General features: G+C 41.1%; 1 protein-coding gene across 3 annotated transcripts in view; it reads left to right on the forward strand.

Moving 5' to 3' along the window:
- CRACD (capping protein inhibiting regulator of actin dynamics) overlaps positions 1-18,566 on the forward strand; it is a 278,246-nt gene that overhangs the window by 125,535 nt on the left and 134,145 nt on the right. For all 3 annotated transcript variants that reach the window (XM_009207055.4, XM_017958805.3, XM_021938599.2), the window contains one exon: positions 4,207-4,353. The gene's annotated coding sequence lies outside the window, so the exon portion shown is untranslated. The remainder of the gene's footprint in view (positions 1-4,206; positions 4,354-18,566) is intronic.

An 18,566-nucleotide genomic window follows, 5' to 3' on the forward strand; every position in this document is an offset into this window, starting at 1 on the left:
TATAATTTAACATGAGATTTGGGTGGGGACACAGAGCCAAACCATAACATACAAATATCTGTTTGACACACTGATGTATTTTTGGATATATTAACATATGCAGCAGTGAGATTGCTGGATCCTGTGGTAGTTCTCTTCTTAGTTTTTTGAGGAACCTCCATACTGTTCTCCATAGTGGTTGTACTAATTTACATTCCCACCAACAGTATACAAACATTCTCCTTTCTCTGCATCATTGCCAGCATGTTATTTCCTATCTTTTTGTTAATAGCAGTTTTAACTGGTGTGAGATAATATCTCATTGTGGTTTTTGATTTGCATTTCCCAGATGATTAATGATATTGAGCATTTTTTCATATACCTACTTGCCACTTGGATGTCTTTTGCCATTTTAATTTAATTCAGTTTTTTTTAGCAGTTCTGTTTTTTATTTTTAAAAAATTTTAAAAATTTTTGTTGGTATGTAGTTATGAGTCACATGAGATGTTTTAATTCAGGCATGCAGTACATAATAATCACATCAGGGTACCCAAACAGGGTATCCTCATTTGCCATTTTTAAATCAAATTATTTGTTTTTTGCTGTTGAGTTGTTTGAGTTCTTTATATATTCTGGTTATTAATCCCTCATCAGATGGATACTTTGCAAATGTTTTCTCATGGGTTGTCTCTTCATTTGTTGTTTTCATCTCTATGCAGAAGCTTTTTAGCTCAGTGTAATCCCAATTGTTAATTTTTGCTTTGGTTGCCTGTGCCTTTGAGGTCTTACTCAATAAATCTTTGTCCAGGCCAATGTCCTGAAGCATTTCCCCAATGTTTTCTTGTAGTAGTTTCATCGATTCAGATCTTACGTTTAATCTTTAATTCATTTTTATTTAATGTTTGTATATGGTGAAATATAGAGGTCTGGCTTTATTATTCTGTATATGGATATCCAGTTTTCCCAGCATCATTTATTGAAGAGACTGTTTTCTCCCCAGTGTATGTTCTTGGTGCCTTTGTTGAAAATCATTTGGTTATAAAAGTGTGAATTCATTTCTGGATTCTCTATTCTGTTCCATTGGTCTGTGTCTGTTTTTAAACCTGTACCATACTATTTTAGATATTATAGCTTTGTAGTATATTTTGAAATAAGGTAGTATGATGACTCCAGCTTTGTTCCTTTTGCTTAGTTTTCTTTGGCTATTCGGGATCTTTTGTGGTTCCATACGAATTTTAGCATTGCATTTTTTATTTCTCTGAAGAATGTCATTGGCATTTTGATAGGGATTTCATTGAATCTATAGATCACGTTACGTAGTATGGGCACTTAACAATATTAATGATTTCAAACTATGAGCATGGAATATGCTTCCAATTTTTTTTTTTTTTTTTTTTTTTTGAGGTGGAGTCTCGCTCTCTCGCCCAGGCTGAAATGCAGTGGCTCGATCTCGATTGACTGCAAGCTCCACCTCCCAGGTTCGCACCATTCTCCCACCTCAGCCTCCCGAGTAGCTGGGACTACAGGCACCCACTACCACACCAGGCTAATTTTTTTGTTTTTGTATTTTTAGTAGAGATGGAGTTTCACCATGTGAGCCAGGATGGTCTTGATCTCCTGACCTCGTGATCCGCCTGCCTCGGCTTCCCAAAGTGCTGGGATTACAGGTGTGAGCCACCGCGCCCAGCCCAATTTCTTTCATTAGTGTTTTATAGTTTTCATTGTAGAGATCTTTTAATTCTTTGGTTAAATTTATTCCTAGGTATTCTTTTTGTAGGTTTTGTAAATGAGATTACTTTCTAGATTTCTTTTGCAGATTGTTGGCTGTTGGCATATAGAAATACTACTGATTTTTGTATGTTAATTTTGTATTCTGCAACCTTACTGAATTTATCAGTTCTAAGAGTTTGGTTTTTTTTAGAGCCTCTAGGTTTTTCTAAATATAAGATAATGTCATCTGCAAACAAGTACAATTTGACTTCTTTCTTTTCAATTTGGATGCCCTTTATTTCCTTCTCTTGTCTAATTGCTCTATCTAGGATTTCCAGTACTATGCTGAATAAAAGTGGTGAAACTGGGCATCCTTGTCTTGTTCCAGAGCTTAAAGGAAAGGCTTTCAATTTCCCCTTTTCAGTGTGATGCTATCTTTTGGTTTGGGTTTGTCATACATACATGGCTTTTATTGAGGGATGTTCCTTTTATACCCAGTTTCTTGAGGATTTTTATCATAAAGGGATGTTGAATTTCATTGAATGCTTTTCGGGAGGCATCTGTTGAAATCGTCATACGGTTTTTGTCTTTTATTCTATTAAGGTGATGTATTGATTTGCATATGTTGAACCATTTTTGCATCCCTGGGGTGAATCCCACCTGATCATGGTAAATGATCATTTCAATGTGATGTTGACTGCAGTTTGATGGTATTTTGTTGAGGATTTTTGCATCTCTGTTTGTCTTTGGTTTTGGTATGAGGGTAATGAGGACCTTGTAGAATAAGTGTGGAAGTATTTCCTTCTTTCCAATTTGTTGGAACAGTTTGAGTAGGATTAGTATTAGTTTTTCTTTAAATGCTTGGTAGAATTCAGTGAAGTCATCAGGTTCTAGGCTTTCTCTAATGAGAGACTTTTTATTGCTACTTCAATTGTGTTACTTTTTATTTGTCTGTTCATGTTCTCTATTTGTTCAATCTTGGTAGGTTGCATGGATGTAGGAGAGCAACCATTTCATCTAGGTTTTCCAATTTATTGTTGTACAGTTGTTCATAATAGTCTCTAATGAGCCTTTTTATTCCATGGTACCGGTTGTAATGCCTTCTTTTCTGTCCCTGATTTTATTTATTTGAGTCTTCTCTCTTTGTTTCTTAGCTTGGGTAAAGGTTTGTCAATTTTGTTTATCTTTTTAAAAAGCCAACTTTTAATTTCGTTAATCTTTGATGGTTTATTGTCTCAATCTTATTTATACTCTGTTCTTTATTATTTGTCTCCATCTACTAATTTTGGGTTTGGTTTGTCCTTGCTTTTCTAGTTCTGTAAGAAAATGTTGATGAGATTGTGTAAACTAGAACTCTCATATATTACTGATGGGAGTGCAAAATGATACAACCACTTCTGAAAAATGTTTCATAGTTCTTACAGAGTTTAACAGAGGCAGAATATTGAGCTCATTTATTTGCATTTCCCTTCTGTCTGAGATCTCCTCAGCCTGTAAGTTGGGCAAAAGGTCCACTCACTTTATGTTCCTCTAAATATCCACTTTCTGCTAGGTTTCTCAGTAGTTTCGCCCTGCGCTTCCTAAAAAACCAGTAGGTGTCTCAAAAGGAAAAGTGGTACAAAATGTCGAACTTGCTTCAATTTTATTTCTCTTCTCCCTTAAGATCATGGCCTCTCATGTCCTGGCTGCGTTGGTAGTCCTCTAAAGCCTTTAAACAAGTTTTAAAAATAACTTTTGTCCAACTGTTCTAGTTGTACTCAATGAGAAATTGGTCTGCTGGAAGCTAGTCCCTCAGAGCCAGAACTGAGAATTCTTCTTTAAACCCATACAAGCCAACCCCCATCAGGCCCTGACACTCATGTCCATCCTGAGATTTGGAGTGACTTCTTCCTGTATTGTTGCCCCAGAATGTTGTCTTGTTTCACAGGGCTTTGCAAAGGGCCTGTGTTAATCTGAGGTTGTTTCTTGGACATTTTCTACCTCCGTTCCAGCTGAAATCTACATTCATTACATCCTGGTTTTCATTCAGGCAGCTTTAGAAGGTATTGTTTCACTGTCTACCCACAGGGAGTTCATTAACCTAGTTAACTCTGTGATTTGTATTAGAGTAAAAAGGTGCCTTCACTAGGAAACAACTTAATGATTACTGCCTTCACTTGTCTACTAAATTGGATTTGTGTCTTCTTGCTTCTTGAATTTTAGCTAAACTAGCTGAATAATAAATGTGAGAACCCTATATGTAAGCATATGGAAGTCTCAGTATTCAGGGATGTGATTCTTTTAGTCCTCTCAAAAGGGGGAACAGTTAATAATAAATGCTTTTAAAGCTCAATAGTAAATTTTGGCTAAACAGTGCAAATCGAGTATTACTAAACCTAATTGGAAGCCTCCTGGAGGGGGAAGAAACCTCTTTTGTACAAACTTCTGCCAAGGATTGGAAAAGAGATTCGTTTTAAAGGCTTCCCAAGAGAGGATTGAAGACATAAAGTTCTTGACGTTTTGTTTTTTTCTCAACAGCTTACAAAAGCAGTGATTCCCAGGCTTTCTCAGCAATGTACCCCATTTCCTGACATTTACGGCTGAAGGTGAATTTTTCCTTTTGCAAGGAGAAAATTTTGGTGGAGAATCATCCAACAAGAAAAGGACCTGTGGCTATTAAGACAGGTAAGTCTTTTACATAGAGTATGGAGAGGGAAGTAACTTATGGAAAAAATGTTAAGGAATGTTTCATTTGTTGTAAGTGGTATTCTAGAAATAGTATGTATTTTACTGAATATCAGGACGAGTGATCCTTGTCATCAGTGATCTTCTAATCCTAAATTGCATTCCCAACTCTTCTACTTACCAGCTGAGTCAACTTGGACAAGTGACTTAAATTCTCTGAACCCCAGTTATTTCATCTATAAAATAAAATTTCATGGGAAAAGGTTTTGTAAATGGGAGAGGACATGTAATACAAAAATGTGGTTATCAACCAGGTACAGTGGCTCAGACCTGTAATCCCAGCACTTTGGGAGGCCGAGGCAGGCGGATCACTTGAGGTCAGGAGTTCAAGACCAGCCTGGCTGACATGCTAAAACCCATCTCTACTAAAAATACAAAAGTCAATCAGGCGTGATAGTGGGCACCTGTAGTCCCAGCTACTCAGGAGGCTGAGGCAGGAGAATCGCTCGAACTTAGGAGGCAGAAGTTGCAGTGAGCCAAGTTTCTGCCACTGCACTCCAGCCTGGGCAATAGAGCGAGACTCCATCTCAAAAAAAAAAAAAAAAAAAAAGGGTTATCATCGTTCATTGTTTTGTTGCTATTAGAAAATTCTATGGTAATGGCCTTGCGTCTCATATTGCTTTTGAGCCACAGAGCTTGGTCCTGTGAGTTTGGGGAACTTTGTCTTCTGAGTGCTGGGAGTGGGAGGCATTCCTCATCTGCCTCCCGTGTAAAAATAACATCATATCAGCCGGGCGTGTTGGCTCACGTCTGTAATCTCAGCACTTTGGGAGGCCAAGGTGAGCAAATCACAAGGTCAGGAGTTCAAGACCAGGCTGGCCAACATGGTGAAACCCCATCTCTACTAAAAATACAAAAACTTAGCCAGGTGTGGTAGCAGGTGCCTGTAATCCCAGCTACTCGGGAAGCTGAGGCAGGAGAATCGCTTGAACCTGGGAGGCGGAGGTTGCAGTGAGCCGAGATCTCGCCACTGTACTCCAGCCTGGGTGACAGTGCAAAACTCTGTCTCTAAATAAATAAATAAATAAATAAATGGCATCATATCATTCTTTTGGCTGCAGATATCTGCCACTTAATTTTTGTAAGTTGTGGCAAGGGATGGAAGTTAAATATAAGATCAAAGGAAATAAAATAACAACTACCTATCAACAATGACCTATTATGATAACTACCTGTTAATAAAAACTACTCATTAGTTGTCTTAGTTGCTATGATAAGCATTGTATTGAGTATTTGGTTACTTTATTTCATTAAATTCACATACCAAGCTTTGTAAGATGAGTGTTACCTCTACCGTGAGATTTCTCTTGGATTGACAGCACCCTTTAGGGAGTAACTTAAAGAAGATAAAAGTCAGTCTGATTTCTTGTAATTTGAGAGGTTTTATTAGATGGTGGGAGTTTGAAGCTTTTAATTTTTTTCTAATGTTTTACAGTGAACACATACAGCTTCTGTAATAATTAAAGTGGTCATTTGAAAATGCATGATGGATTTTTAGAAAATTTTTTCTTAAGCACCTACAGTGAACTAGGTACTATTTTGGAAGTTTGTTCACATCAGTGCATGGAGCTTCATGTTCTAGCATGAGTAAAGATGATAAATAATACACATAATAAACACGTTACTAGGATATTAGAATCCACTGAGAACATGGAGAAAAGAAAAAGTAAAGTAGAGCAAGGGAGGTTTCTTAGTGGGCTGGGAGTGCAAATTGCAGAATGGGCCTTATTGAGGAAAGGCAGGAAGTCAAGAGTTGGCCCTGGGCCTGTTCCAAGTAGAGGAAGCAGTGGGTGCAAAGGCCCTAAGGAGGGAATGCAGCTGGGGTGTTCTAGCCACAGCCAAGAGCCAGTGCTGGAGCAGAGTGACTGGGAAGGTCAGATCCACAGGAAATGACGACACTTTTGGTTTAGATGCATAAGATAGGTTGCTTTGTTTTCTTCCTATCTACTTGATTTGTTCTGTTTCCTCCACAGTTAAAGTACACTTACACCCTCCACCCAACACACACAAAAAATACATACATTAGGCCTCTAGCACCATATTAATTTACTAGGAGTGCCATAAGAAATTAGGCAAACAGAGCTTAAAACAACAGAAGTGTATTGTTTCACAGGTCTGTAGGCTAGAAGTTCAAAATCAAGTTAGGGCCATGCTCCCTGTGAGACACGTCAGAGGGACCTTCCTTGGCTCTTCCTGGCTTCTGGTGGTTGTCGGCAATCTTCGGCGTTCCTGGGCCGCAGCGGCATCCCTTCAGTCTCTGCCTTTGTCGTCACCTGGCATTCTCACTGTGTGTCTGTGTCTTCACATGGCTGTCTTCCCTCTTCTTATAAGGACACTAGCTATATTGGACCAAGGACCCACCCTACTTCAATGTGACCTCATCTTAAACTAATTACATCTGCAACAACCCTACTTCCAAATAAGGTCAAAGTCAGTGGTACTGCGGGGTCAGGACTTCAGCTTACTTTTTGGGGGATACAATTCAAACCATCACAACTACCTTAAATAATAAGTAATAGATACTACTATTCCCATCTCACAAGTGGAGAAACAGGCTCAGAAAACTCAGATAACTTGCTCAAGATCAGAGTCAGTAATCAAAACAGCCAGGTCGGCTCGACGCGATGGCTCACACCTGTAATCCCAGCACTTTGGGAGGCTGAGGCAGGCGAATCACTTGAGCTGAAGAGTTTGAAACCAGCCTGGGCCACATGGCAAAATCCTGTCTCTACAAAAATCACAAAAAATTAGCTGGGCATGGTGGTGTGTGCCTGTGATGCCAGCTACCCGAGAGGCTGAGGTGGGAGGGTCACTGAAGCCGGGGAGGTTGAAGCTGCAGTGAGCTGAGATTTTACCACTGTACCTCTCACTCTGCCTGGGTGACAGAGTGAGACCCAGTTTGTCTCAAAAACGAACAAACAAAAAAAGCAGAACAGCAACAAAACACACAGCAACAACAAAGAAACAAAAAACCCAGCCAGGTCTAGGCCAGGCATGGTGGTGGTACCTGCAGTCCCAGCGACTCAGGAGGCTGAGGTGGGAGGATCATCAGTGTGATTTCTCCATGCTGCTTATATGCTACTAGGGCCATGATATCAGGCTGGAGCTGACAAGGCACTGCCCTGATCCAGGGTAGGGATTGCACATATACGATGTTGCAGTCCCTGTCCAAATTGCTTAACTCCAAAAGAGCTCACAATTGATATTCTACCTTAGCTTTCCTATCAGAAGCCACTCCTCCTTCTAGCATGACAGACATAGGAAATAGATGCTTTTTTCCTCTTTTAGGAAGTTTTCCAGGGAAGTAATACTGTAATTTTAAAAACATATGTAGAATATTTTGTGACAGAATTAAATGATTTTTTCTCATACAACATAGAAAAAAAAAGTGTGTGTGTGTGTGTGTGTGTGTGTGTGTGTGTGTGTATGATTCCCTGAGTCTGTTGGTTTCTTGCAATAGAATTGGGGATTTTGGCCGGGCACGGTGGCTCACACCTGTAATCTCAGCACTTTGGGAGGCCAAGGAGGGCGGATCACCTGAGGTCAGGAGTTCGAGACCAGCCTGATCAACATGCAGAAACCCCGTCTGTACTAAACATATAAAAATTAGTTGGGCGTGGTGGCACATGCCTGTATTCCCAGCTACTTGGGAGGCTGAGGCAGGAGAATCGCTTGAACCCAGGAGGCGGAGGTTGCGGTGAGCCAAGATTGCGCTGTTGCACTCCAGTCTGGGCGACAAGAACAAAACTCCGTCTCAAAAAATAAAATGAAAAGAATTAGGGGATTTTGAAAGCCTTGAATATATTTTGGCTTTTCATTACATTTAAAGATTCCCTCCTAACATGCAGCCATCTAGCCATTTGTGTTCCTTGGCCTGCAGCCGCATCACTGCAGTCAACTCCAGAGCCTTATTTTAGGCATGGTCTTGAGGGCTGCACCCGAGGGAAGGAAAGCTACACCAAAACAGAGCTGAGCACGTTTCCATGCCTGCACAGGCACATGGTGTAGACGGACATCCTGGGTTAGGCTGAAGGTAGAAGAAGCGACCACTGTCGGTCATGCTAGAGAAATGTCTAAATCCTGGTCAAAGAAAGCAAGTGCTCAAAGCTAAGTGTTGTGTTAAGTCTGGGAGGTGAGACAAAGCCATAGTAGGAAAACCATGCCTGACCTCAAACTGGGAAGATTCAAGGTTTATCATGAAGTAGAGCATGAGGCAAGGTGAGTGGTTCGGAGGTTGATTGTGAGGGCTTCGGGGGCCTGTTTGTCCATGACTCTGACTGTGCCATGTTGGGGTGAAAGGGGAAGTTGTCAGGTGAGACTGGGCAGCCCCCATCTGCTTTTCCTCAGTTTGCATTCAGCCATGTTTTTGTTTACATGGGCTTGTAGTTTCCTTTCAAGCTCCTTTTTTTAAACCTCTGTTCTAAATGTGTTTTTATTCCCTCTAAGCTTTTGGGCTTTTCTTTGCACTTAACAGCAGATTGCTTTGGATCTTCATCTTAGTAAAAAGAAGGGGGAAAAAAGCTGCCTCTCCTCTAAAGATCCTCCTGCTCCCTGTTAACATTTCTTTCTTTTTTCTTTTTCCCCCAAGACAGAGTCCTCTCTGTCGCCCAGGCTGGAGTGTAATGGCGCGATCTCAGCTCACTGCAACCTCTGCCTCCCAGGTTCAAGTGATTCTCGTGCCTCAGCCTCCTGAGTAGCTGGGACTACAGGCATGTGCCACCATGCCCAGTTAATTTTTGTATTTTTAGTAGAGATGGGGTTTCATCATGTTGGCCACATTGGTCTCAAATTCCTGGCCTCAGGTGATCCACTTACCTCAGCCTCCCAAAGTGCTGGGTTTATAGGCGTGAGCCACACCTGGCCAACATTTATTTTCTTTGTCCTGGAAGTGTGTGGAAATGGCAAGGTCATCATATTCTTCTAGTGAATTAAAACAACCCTTAGTCTTTGTCTGATGTCACCGCCACCAAATGCCACTCCTGGGACATACCTCCGTCACACAGGTCTGGTTGGGCTTCTAGAGTCCAGTTAACACAGGTCTCCTCGATTGCCTTTTGGTTATCTAGCTGGCACTTTGTAGCTGCAGATAAATAGTTGCTGCTCTTGCTACTACTGCAGCTGTTGATTGTGAAGTTAGACTACATGGGCCAGGCAAATCTGGGATCATTGGTTTGAATTACTTCTCTGCTACCAACATTCCGGTAAGTACTCGGCTTTTCACAGGAAAGTCCTGAAGATGACTGATACTAGAATTTAAAGACTTATTTAATCCCTCTTATCACTATGGAATGGAAACAGGATCCTCCTTTTTCCCCAATAGTGGTAGATTGTTGAGCAATGAGAAATAATTAGTCCTTTAATTATAACACTTTTAAAAATATTCAGGTGAAATTCACATTGCATGAAATTAAATATTTTAAAGTGAACAATTCAGTGGCATTTAGTATATTCACACTGTTTTGCAACCATCACCTCCATCTCTTTCCAAAACATTTTCATCACCCCAGAATAAAACACTATACCCATTAAGCAGTTACTCCCCATTTCCCCCTCCCATCAGCCACTGGCAACCACCAATCTTTCTGTCTCTATGAATTTATCTTTTCTAGATATTTTATATAAATGAAATTGTACAATCCGTGATGTTTTGTGACTGGTAAAATGCTTCATTGTTATTACCAATCATTTATTTTTTTCAATCTTCTCCTGTCATTATGCTGGGAGAGCTGGGGTGCTATGGGAATATTAATATCTTTCTAATTAGGACCTCCAAAAAGAAAACCCCTTCAGAACACCTGCTTCACTTTAGTTGCTGGTGGGCTTCTCTTCATGAGACGGGTAGCAGTTTAGAATTCAGCTATTTAATCTGCAAGGATATGGAAAATTTGACTTTACCTTATTTCACTTCCATCATGGGGCTCAATCCCCCGGGCACCCTCTCTCCCCACCCCTGACTTATGTCATTGTTCTAGTGGTCTGAACTCCAGTTTATCCCATCATCCAGATGAACCTGTAATTGATATTTTGGCATTGGGATAGCTAGAGATTATATTGCTAGCCTAGGCAACAAAGCAGTCTCTCCCAAGGGAGTTAAACGATACTAGCCGTTGAAGATGAAAATTTGAGGAATACTTTACACTGTCATCTCTTGGGAAGGCTGATCACACCCATCCCTCCTTTCTTCTGTCCTTGGTGAAATAAAGGCTGCTCCGGGAGGGCTCTGGGATGCAGACAGCAGAGGCTTGAAATAAGATTCCTCTCTCCATCTGCCAGACGTAACCCAAGATGAGTTGCACAGATGAAGCTGGCAGAGAAATGGGAAACTGGATGGCAAACGAGGTTCTGAGGGGACCGAAATTCTAGTTAAATCCTTTTGTGATGGTAGAAGAGCTCTTGGTCTAATAATACAGAACTTAAGAATTAGGTGGGTGTAGTGCTAGTGGTTCAGCAAATGCAACCTCTCTGCAAGTCTCTTTTCTGTAGACTTCCTGGGAGTGTAGTGTTATGAACAGGTGCCATGGAACCACAGTTAAACACAGGACAAACGATGACTTGTCTCCATCAAATATGATTATTGTATACTGTACTATATGCTAGGGAAGACTGAATCATCAACTCTGTGCTCTAAGATATCTGTTCCAGGAGCTTGAAAACAGCAACTTTAGAGTAACTAGTTTGACAAGCAATAGCAGAGAGATGAGGATGGGGTAGGGGCGTTTTGTTGATTCCTTTCCTCTTCACTCCCTCCATTAACATGCATGGAACTTTTTACATGCCAGACATTGTGCTGAGAGGTGAGGATATGAAGTAATCATACTGTTCAGGAGTTCATGGTCACTTCCTCCTTCCTGTCACATCTCCGTTGCCTCAGGTTCTCCTGCTCTTAACAGAGAACTGTAAGTAGTTGTATCTTGTCTGTCCTCCATGATAGGAAGTAGCTTCTAAAAGCCAGGGTGCCAGGCACAGTGGCCCATGCTTGTAATCCCAGCACTTTGGGAGGCCATCATGGGAAGATTGCATGAGCCCAGGAGTTCAAGACTAGCCTGAGCAACATAGTGAGACCTCATCTCTAACCACAAATTTTTAGAAAATTAGCCAGGCATGATGGTGCACCCCTACGGTCCCAGCTACTCACAGGGAGACTGGAGTGGGAGGATGGCTTGAGCTTAGAGGGTTGAGCCTGCAGTGAGCCATGATCATGCCACTGCATTCCAGCCTGGGCAACAACAAGACCCTGTCAAGAAAACAAAAACAAAAATAAACAAACAAATAAAAACCAGAGCCTCTGAATTTGCCATTGAACCTTTGAATCTAGCATTGCCCTAGCAAATAGTTAGTGCATTGCAATAGGAATTGAACTTTATCAAATTGAATTCAGATATGTAAACAGATAACTGGGTAAAGTGTGATTAGTGATATTTGAGAGAGTTTTGTACAGAGTGCTAGGGAACACAAAGGGCAGCGTAAACAACGGCCACAGGGGCCTCCCAGAGGTGTCATTTGAGCTGTCTTGAAAGATGAGAAGGTGTTTGCCAGACACACACAATCTCCACAGGTCACACTTACATGAACATGTTTCTTAGGAGAGGCCCTTGGATCCTCTAAATCCTGTCCTTTCTTTCGTTTATGTAACTTTAGAAAAATGAATGTTTGATTCACCACAGCTTTGGATCAAGCCTACAGACAGTACAGGCTTTTCTTCTAGCAAACAATCATGTTAGTAAATTTCGGGGATAAAGTCAAAAAATACCCCCAACCAAACAAACAAACAAACAAACAAAAGCTATTGAATTTATTACCCCTATTTATGATGCCCATTTTAATCTTTTTCCTTATTAAAATAAATAATTTTTTTTTCTTCTAAATTGGCCCAAGTGAAGCCAAGATTTCATTCCCATGATCCTTTCATCATTTCATGGATAAGTCACTGCTCCGGACTCTAGGCTCACAAAGAACAAACAGCAAGACAATTTCTGCTCCCACGGAGACCAAAAATTGACACCAAACAGAAAGCTAAAGTCAGCATGGAAAGTGTGCTCCACTAGTGTTTACTGTTAAAGCATAATCTATTGTTTACATACATGCACACAGAATAAGTATTAAGCTTCTTGAAATAAATGACTAATTCTGAACTGCAGTTCAGAGGCCAAGGAACAATGAAGAAGGCTATCCTATGACCGGAAGATTTACCAGGAAAAGGAAAAAGCACCCTTAGTCTAAACTTCACTGGGGACATATTTTAAGAAGCCTCAGAAAGTTCATTCCATGCAGAAAAACATCCCCCAAAAGGAGCATTTAAAAGAGAACTTAAATTTTATATTAAGGACTTGGATATGTTTATGTATTTTTTAAAATCTGTATCATTTTATTTCATTTCTTTATGGTAAATTTTGGTGTTTTATAGAACTGGAACCCCAATTTCTAATAATTCTTATTATTGGTCTAATAATACACAAATTAAGAATTAGGAGACAAGGACGTGGTTTACCAAGGCTTGACATGCTTGGCCCATCTAGGAACTACTTAGTGCTTGAGTTGGGGAGGGCCTGTGATAGATGAGATTGCTCACCCTGATGCTGCCAATTCCAAATGCCCATCTTCTCTTCTCCATCTCTTCTGGTCAATAGCTTAGCTGTCCTTAAAGGATAAATTCAACACCAGCCCAGTTTATTCTCTGACACCTCCCCTTCCCGGAAGTGAGTGTTTTATTTTTTCCCTCCAGACTCCTACAGCAGCTCATTTATATCTGTCTAACCTCTCTCTCTGTCTGTCTCTCTCTCCCCCCACCTTCTCCTCTCTCTCTCTCTCTCTCACACACACACAGACACACACACACACACACACACAGAGGTTAACATTTTCCACTTGGCTTATAATTTTTGGTAAATATGTCATATCCTCTACTAAGTGACCATCTCCTTGGAGTCAGTGCTGTTTTCCTTCATTTCTTTATATCTCATTTCCTCCACCCTCATCTGAATACCTATCTCAATATTAAACCATAATGGGCTAGGTGTGGTGGGTCACGCCTGTAATCCCAGTACTTCAGGAGGCCGAGGCGGGTGGATCACCTAAGGATGTGCATCATTTAAAGAGTTCAAGACCAGCCTTACCAACATGGTGAAACCCCATGTCTACTAAAAATACAAAAATTAGCCAGGTGTGGTGGCATGCACCTGTAGTCCCAGTTACTCAGGAGGCTGAGGCATGAGAATTGCTTGAACCTGGGAGGCAGAGGTTGCAGTGAGCCAAGATAATGCCATTACACTCTAGCCTAGGCAATGGGGGTAAGACACTGTCAAAAAAAAAAAACAAAAAAACAAAAAAAAACAAAACCATAATGGACACTCAGCTGTAACTCAGTGACTTCAGTGATTGGGATTTCAGCCTAGATAAATGTATGCAAGAATGTCTGCCTCTCTTCCCACTGGCATTATCCATAGCATAATTCCTTAAACATTATTTCCCAGAGTAGGTTCCATAGAACAGTAATTCTAAGGAATATTTAAAAAGTATTTCATACTTTGGGAGATTCTGAATTAAACAAAGTTAAATAGGATTTTTTATTGCAGGATGTATTAGTCTGTTCTCACATTTAGGTCATGCTGATGTAAGAGGTGGGTTTCTATGGCCTTGGTCAGCTCTGTCCCTGTGACTTTGCAGGGTACAACCCCTTTCTAGCTGCTTTCACGGGCTGGCATTGAGCGTCTGCAGCTTTTCCAGGCACATGGTGCAAGCTGTCTGTGAATCTACCATTCTGGGATCCGGAGGACAGTGGACCTCTCCTCACAGCTCCACTAGGCAGTGCCCCAGTGGGGATTCTGTGTGGAGGGAGTCCAACCCTACATTTCCCTTCCACATTGCTCTAGCAGAGGTGCTCTGTGAGGGCTATAAAAAATAAATAAGCGCACTATCCTGAGAATAGCATGGGGGAACCACCCCCATGATCCAATCACCTACCAGATCTCTCACTAGATACATGGATTACAATTCAAGATGAGGTTTTCATGGGGACACAGCCAAACTGTATCACAGGACTTCTCAAATTTTAGACATTGAGGAGATTAAGTGAATAATGTATCCCACAGTCATTTGACCAGAGAAACCTTGATAATTTTCCTAGAATGTGTATTCATTTTCTTTTTTTTTTTTTTTTTTTTTTTTTTGAGACGGAGTCTCGCTCTGGCGCCCAGGCTGGAGTGCAGTGGCCGGATCTCAGCTCACTGCAAGCTCCGCCTCCCGGGTTCCCGCCATTCTCCTGCCTCAGCCTCCCGAGTAGCTGGGACTACAGGCGCCCGCCACCTCGCCCGGCTAGTTTTTTGTATTTTTTAGTAGAGACGGGGTTTCACCGTGTTAGCCAGGATGGTCTCGATCTCCTGACCTCGTGATCCGCCCGTCTCGGCCTCCCAAAGTGCTGGGATTACAGGCTTGAGCCACCGCGCCCGGCCGTGTATTCATTTTCTATTGGCACTGTAACAAAGTACCATAAACGCAGTGGCTTAAAACAACACAAATTGTAGTTCTAGAGATCAGAAGTCTCAAATGAGTCAGCAGGCCTGGCTCCTTCTGGAGACTGTAGGGGAGAATCCCTTTCCTTGTGTTTTTCAGCTTCTAGAGGTCACCTGCCTTCCTTGGCTTGTGGCCCCTTCCTCATTCTTCAAAAACAGCTGCAAAGCATCTTCCAGTCTTCCTCTCTCCCTCCCTTCCTTTGTTCCTCCCTCTCTCCTTCCCTCTCTCTCTGTGACCTCTGCTTCTACCATCACATCCTCTCCTGTGATTCTGACATTTCTGTCTCCCTCTTATAAAGACCCTTGTGAATACACTGGGCCCACCCAGATAATCCAGGCTTATCTTCCCACTGCAACATCCTGAACTTCAGCACATCTGATCCCCTGTTCACAGTTCTGCGAATTGGAAAGTGGACGTCTTTGGAGAGTCATTATTCTACCCGCCCCAGGACATGTGTTCTGCAGCAGCACTGCCTGAAATCAGGGCGTTTGCCTCCAATCTGAAACCTGTGTGGAACGCCCAACCACCATGTAGAACATTATTTCTAAGGGAAAGTGAATTCTGAGTTGTGGAACAAAACAAATGAACATCTGTGATACACAGCCGTGGATAAACTGTGAACTCTTTTTATAGTAACCTTGGCAGTGATAACAAAATAAAGACTAGTAAAGGCTTTCTTGTACATAAATCTGCTAAAACTCCCTTCTCTCAGTCCCAGATGTAGAGCTCATTTTCACAATACATCAGACAAATTGTGTGCTAGAACTGCCCAGAAGAAGTATTTTCTGTCAAAGTCAAGACCTTTTAAACTGTATATAAATATGAACCTACTGTACATTGAACTAATAACAAACTCATCATTTTGTGATAAGTTTACTCTTTATTCAAGAAGGTATACTGGCCAGGCGCAGTGGCTCATGCCTGTAATCCCAGCACTTTGGGAGGGCGAGGTGGGCGGATCACTGTGGTCAGGAGTTTGAGACCAGCCTGGCCAACGTGGCAAGACCCCGTCTTTCCTAAAAATACAAAAATTAGCTAGGCGTGGTGGCGCATGCCTGTAATCCCACCTGCTAGGGAGGCTGAGGTGGAAGAGTTGTTTGGACCTGGGAGGCAGAGGTTGTAGTGAGCCGAGATCACGCCACTGCACTCCAGCCTGAGTGGCATCAGAGCAAGACTCCATCTCAAAAAAAAAAAAAAAAAGAAGGTATACTGTGCTGGGAATTTTAACTTTTAACTATGTCATGCCCAGTGCCCATTAGATTTCAGCAACATATATCTAATCCTATAGTCACTAAGTAGGGCATGTGATACAAATGTGAAATCTGATGTGAAGACTTGTGGGAAGAGGTTCATGATGAGAAACAGTAGAGAAATGAAATGAGAGTTGAAAAGAACTCAGACCAAGAGTTAGAGAAAGGATTAAAGTCTAACATGTATCATATCATGAAAATTTTGTTTTAAAATAAGCTTTGGGAAAAACAAAAACAAAACAAAAAAACACAAGCATTGTCCCATGCAGAAGAAACAAAATACTCAAAGGAAGATCCTGGATTTTAAGTAGAATGAGTAGAATGAGAAGACCTTTTCCTGATCTGAAAAAAAGTGAACTTTTCCTTGCAAAACACAGGCATGAAAGAGCTTTGAAATTCCACATAGATTCACGATATCTGAAATTAAATGGAATGGGATAAGATTGATTAATATTAGCTTCTCTTCACCCCACACAGACAACACTTAACACAAGACTATGAGTTCCTCCATGGCAGGGGCAGTGTCTGATTCATCTTTGAGTGCCCAGCCGATTAGTCCATTCTCATGCTCCTAATAAAGACATACCCAAAACTGGGTAATTTATAAAGAAAAAGTGGTGTAATGGATTTACAGTTCCACTTGAATGGGGAGGCCTCACAATCATGGTGGAAGACAAAGGAAGAGCAAAGGGATGTTTCACATGGCAACAGCCAAGAGAGAGTGTGCAGGGTCACTCCCCTGTATAAAACCATCAGTGAGACTTATTCATTGTCAATGAGAACAGCATGGGAAAAACCTGGCCCCATGATTCAGTTACCTCCCACCGGGTCCGTGGCATGACACGTGGGGATTATTACAATTCAAGGTGAGATTTGTGATGGGGGGCACAGAGCCAGACCATATCACCAGCCCCAGGATACACCATGTAAAATGATCAAAGTTTGTTATCATAGCATTGATTCATTTGGGGGAGACTATTTAAAAGAAATTGGCAAAAGAAAGGATGTATGAGAAAAGAAAAATAAAAAGTATGGTATACAGCAGACTGTTGAGATTTTCAGAGGACATGTCTAGAGATTTTCTTCCTTCCCAAATTGTTCATTTCACTCCAGCATATAATTTTCCCCAAAAAAACATATGCAGTATGAGTAGAGAATAACAAAAGTATATTGAGATTCAGATGTTGATATTAAGTTATGAGAATCATTCTTCAACAAAATTGCAAATTGCTACTTGTTGTATACCCAGTGTCACACACATAATCAATCTCAGAGACTCACAAATAGCCAAATTGGTGTATACTCAGTCAAAGAATGCTGATAGGCTACTATGTTTTATTTAGAAGATCAGGAAGAAGAGTTTCTGTTTTTTTATATTCCAATGCTGGATCATCCTCCATCCTGCTTTTGTTGAGGTTGTAAAATCACTGAGTACAGACTATGACTTCTTTTTCTATCCTCTGTTTGTCTAGTTTGATATTGTGGGCTTTGTGGGCACTCAGTGAGTAGATGATGACTTGGATTAAATGGAAAAATACAATAAGAGCACTATAAAAGTCAGCATAGGTAGGCATAAAATGATTAGGAATACATTCTTTTACATAGTGAACTATATTGATATATTTTCCTATCTCTTTACTAATATTCCATTATTAGATGGGTCCATTGTAAAGGACAGTCACAGGCAAGGCTTTGCGGTATACAGTGGCAAAAGATTCTATAAAAGAAAACGTGTAACTGATTTCAGACCAATCCAACAGAGGGCATTTGTAAGCCAGGCCCAGGAAATTTCATTCAAAAGCAATAATGTGCCATTCACAGCAATATGACAGTGGTAAAAACAAAAGTAGTGAAGCTTCAAAATACCCAATTATCTAGGGTGATGGGATTTAAAGTGAGCAACAAGGAGCAATTAAGCCAAGGAAGTAGCTAAGAGATACATAAAAGGAATCAAAATTGAATAAGGAATATGATCTGAATGTTTGCATCACCCCCTAAAATTCATATGTTAAGATGCTAACCCTCAAGGTGATAGGATGTACAGCCTTTTGGGGGTGATTAGGTCATGAGGCAGAGACCTTATAGATGGGATTAATGTTTTTATGAAGGAGACCCAAGAGAGTTCCCTCATACCTTCTGCCACATGAAGACACAGCGAGAAGGCACCATCTAAGAACTAGAAATTGGACCTTACCAGACACCGAATCTTCTGGAGCCTTGGAATTTCCAGCCTCCAGAACAGTGAGAAATACATGCATTTCTGTTGTTTATAAGCTACCCAATTTGTGGCATTTTGTAATAGCAGCCCAAATGGATGGAGGTACATGGGAGATATAGTTCTCTGGAAGCGGATTGACCCTCTCCAGTAGTTTGAACCTCTGGGATAGATCTGGC

Source organism: Papio anubis, chromosome 3 (assembly GCF_008728515.1).
Source record: "Papio anubis isolate 15944 chromosome 3, Panubis1.0, whole genome shotgun sequence".
Classification (NCBI taxonomy): Eukaryota; Metazoa; Chordata; class Mammalia; order Primates; family Cercopithecidae; genus Papio; species Papio anubis.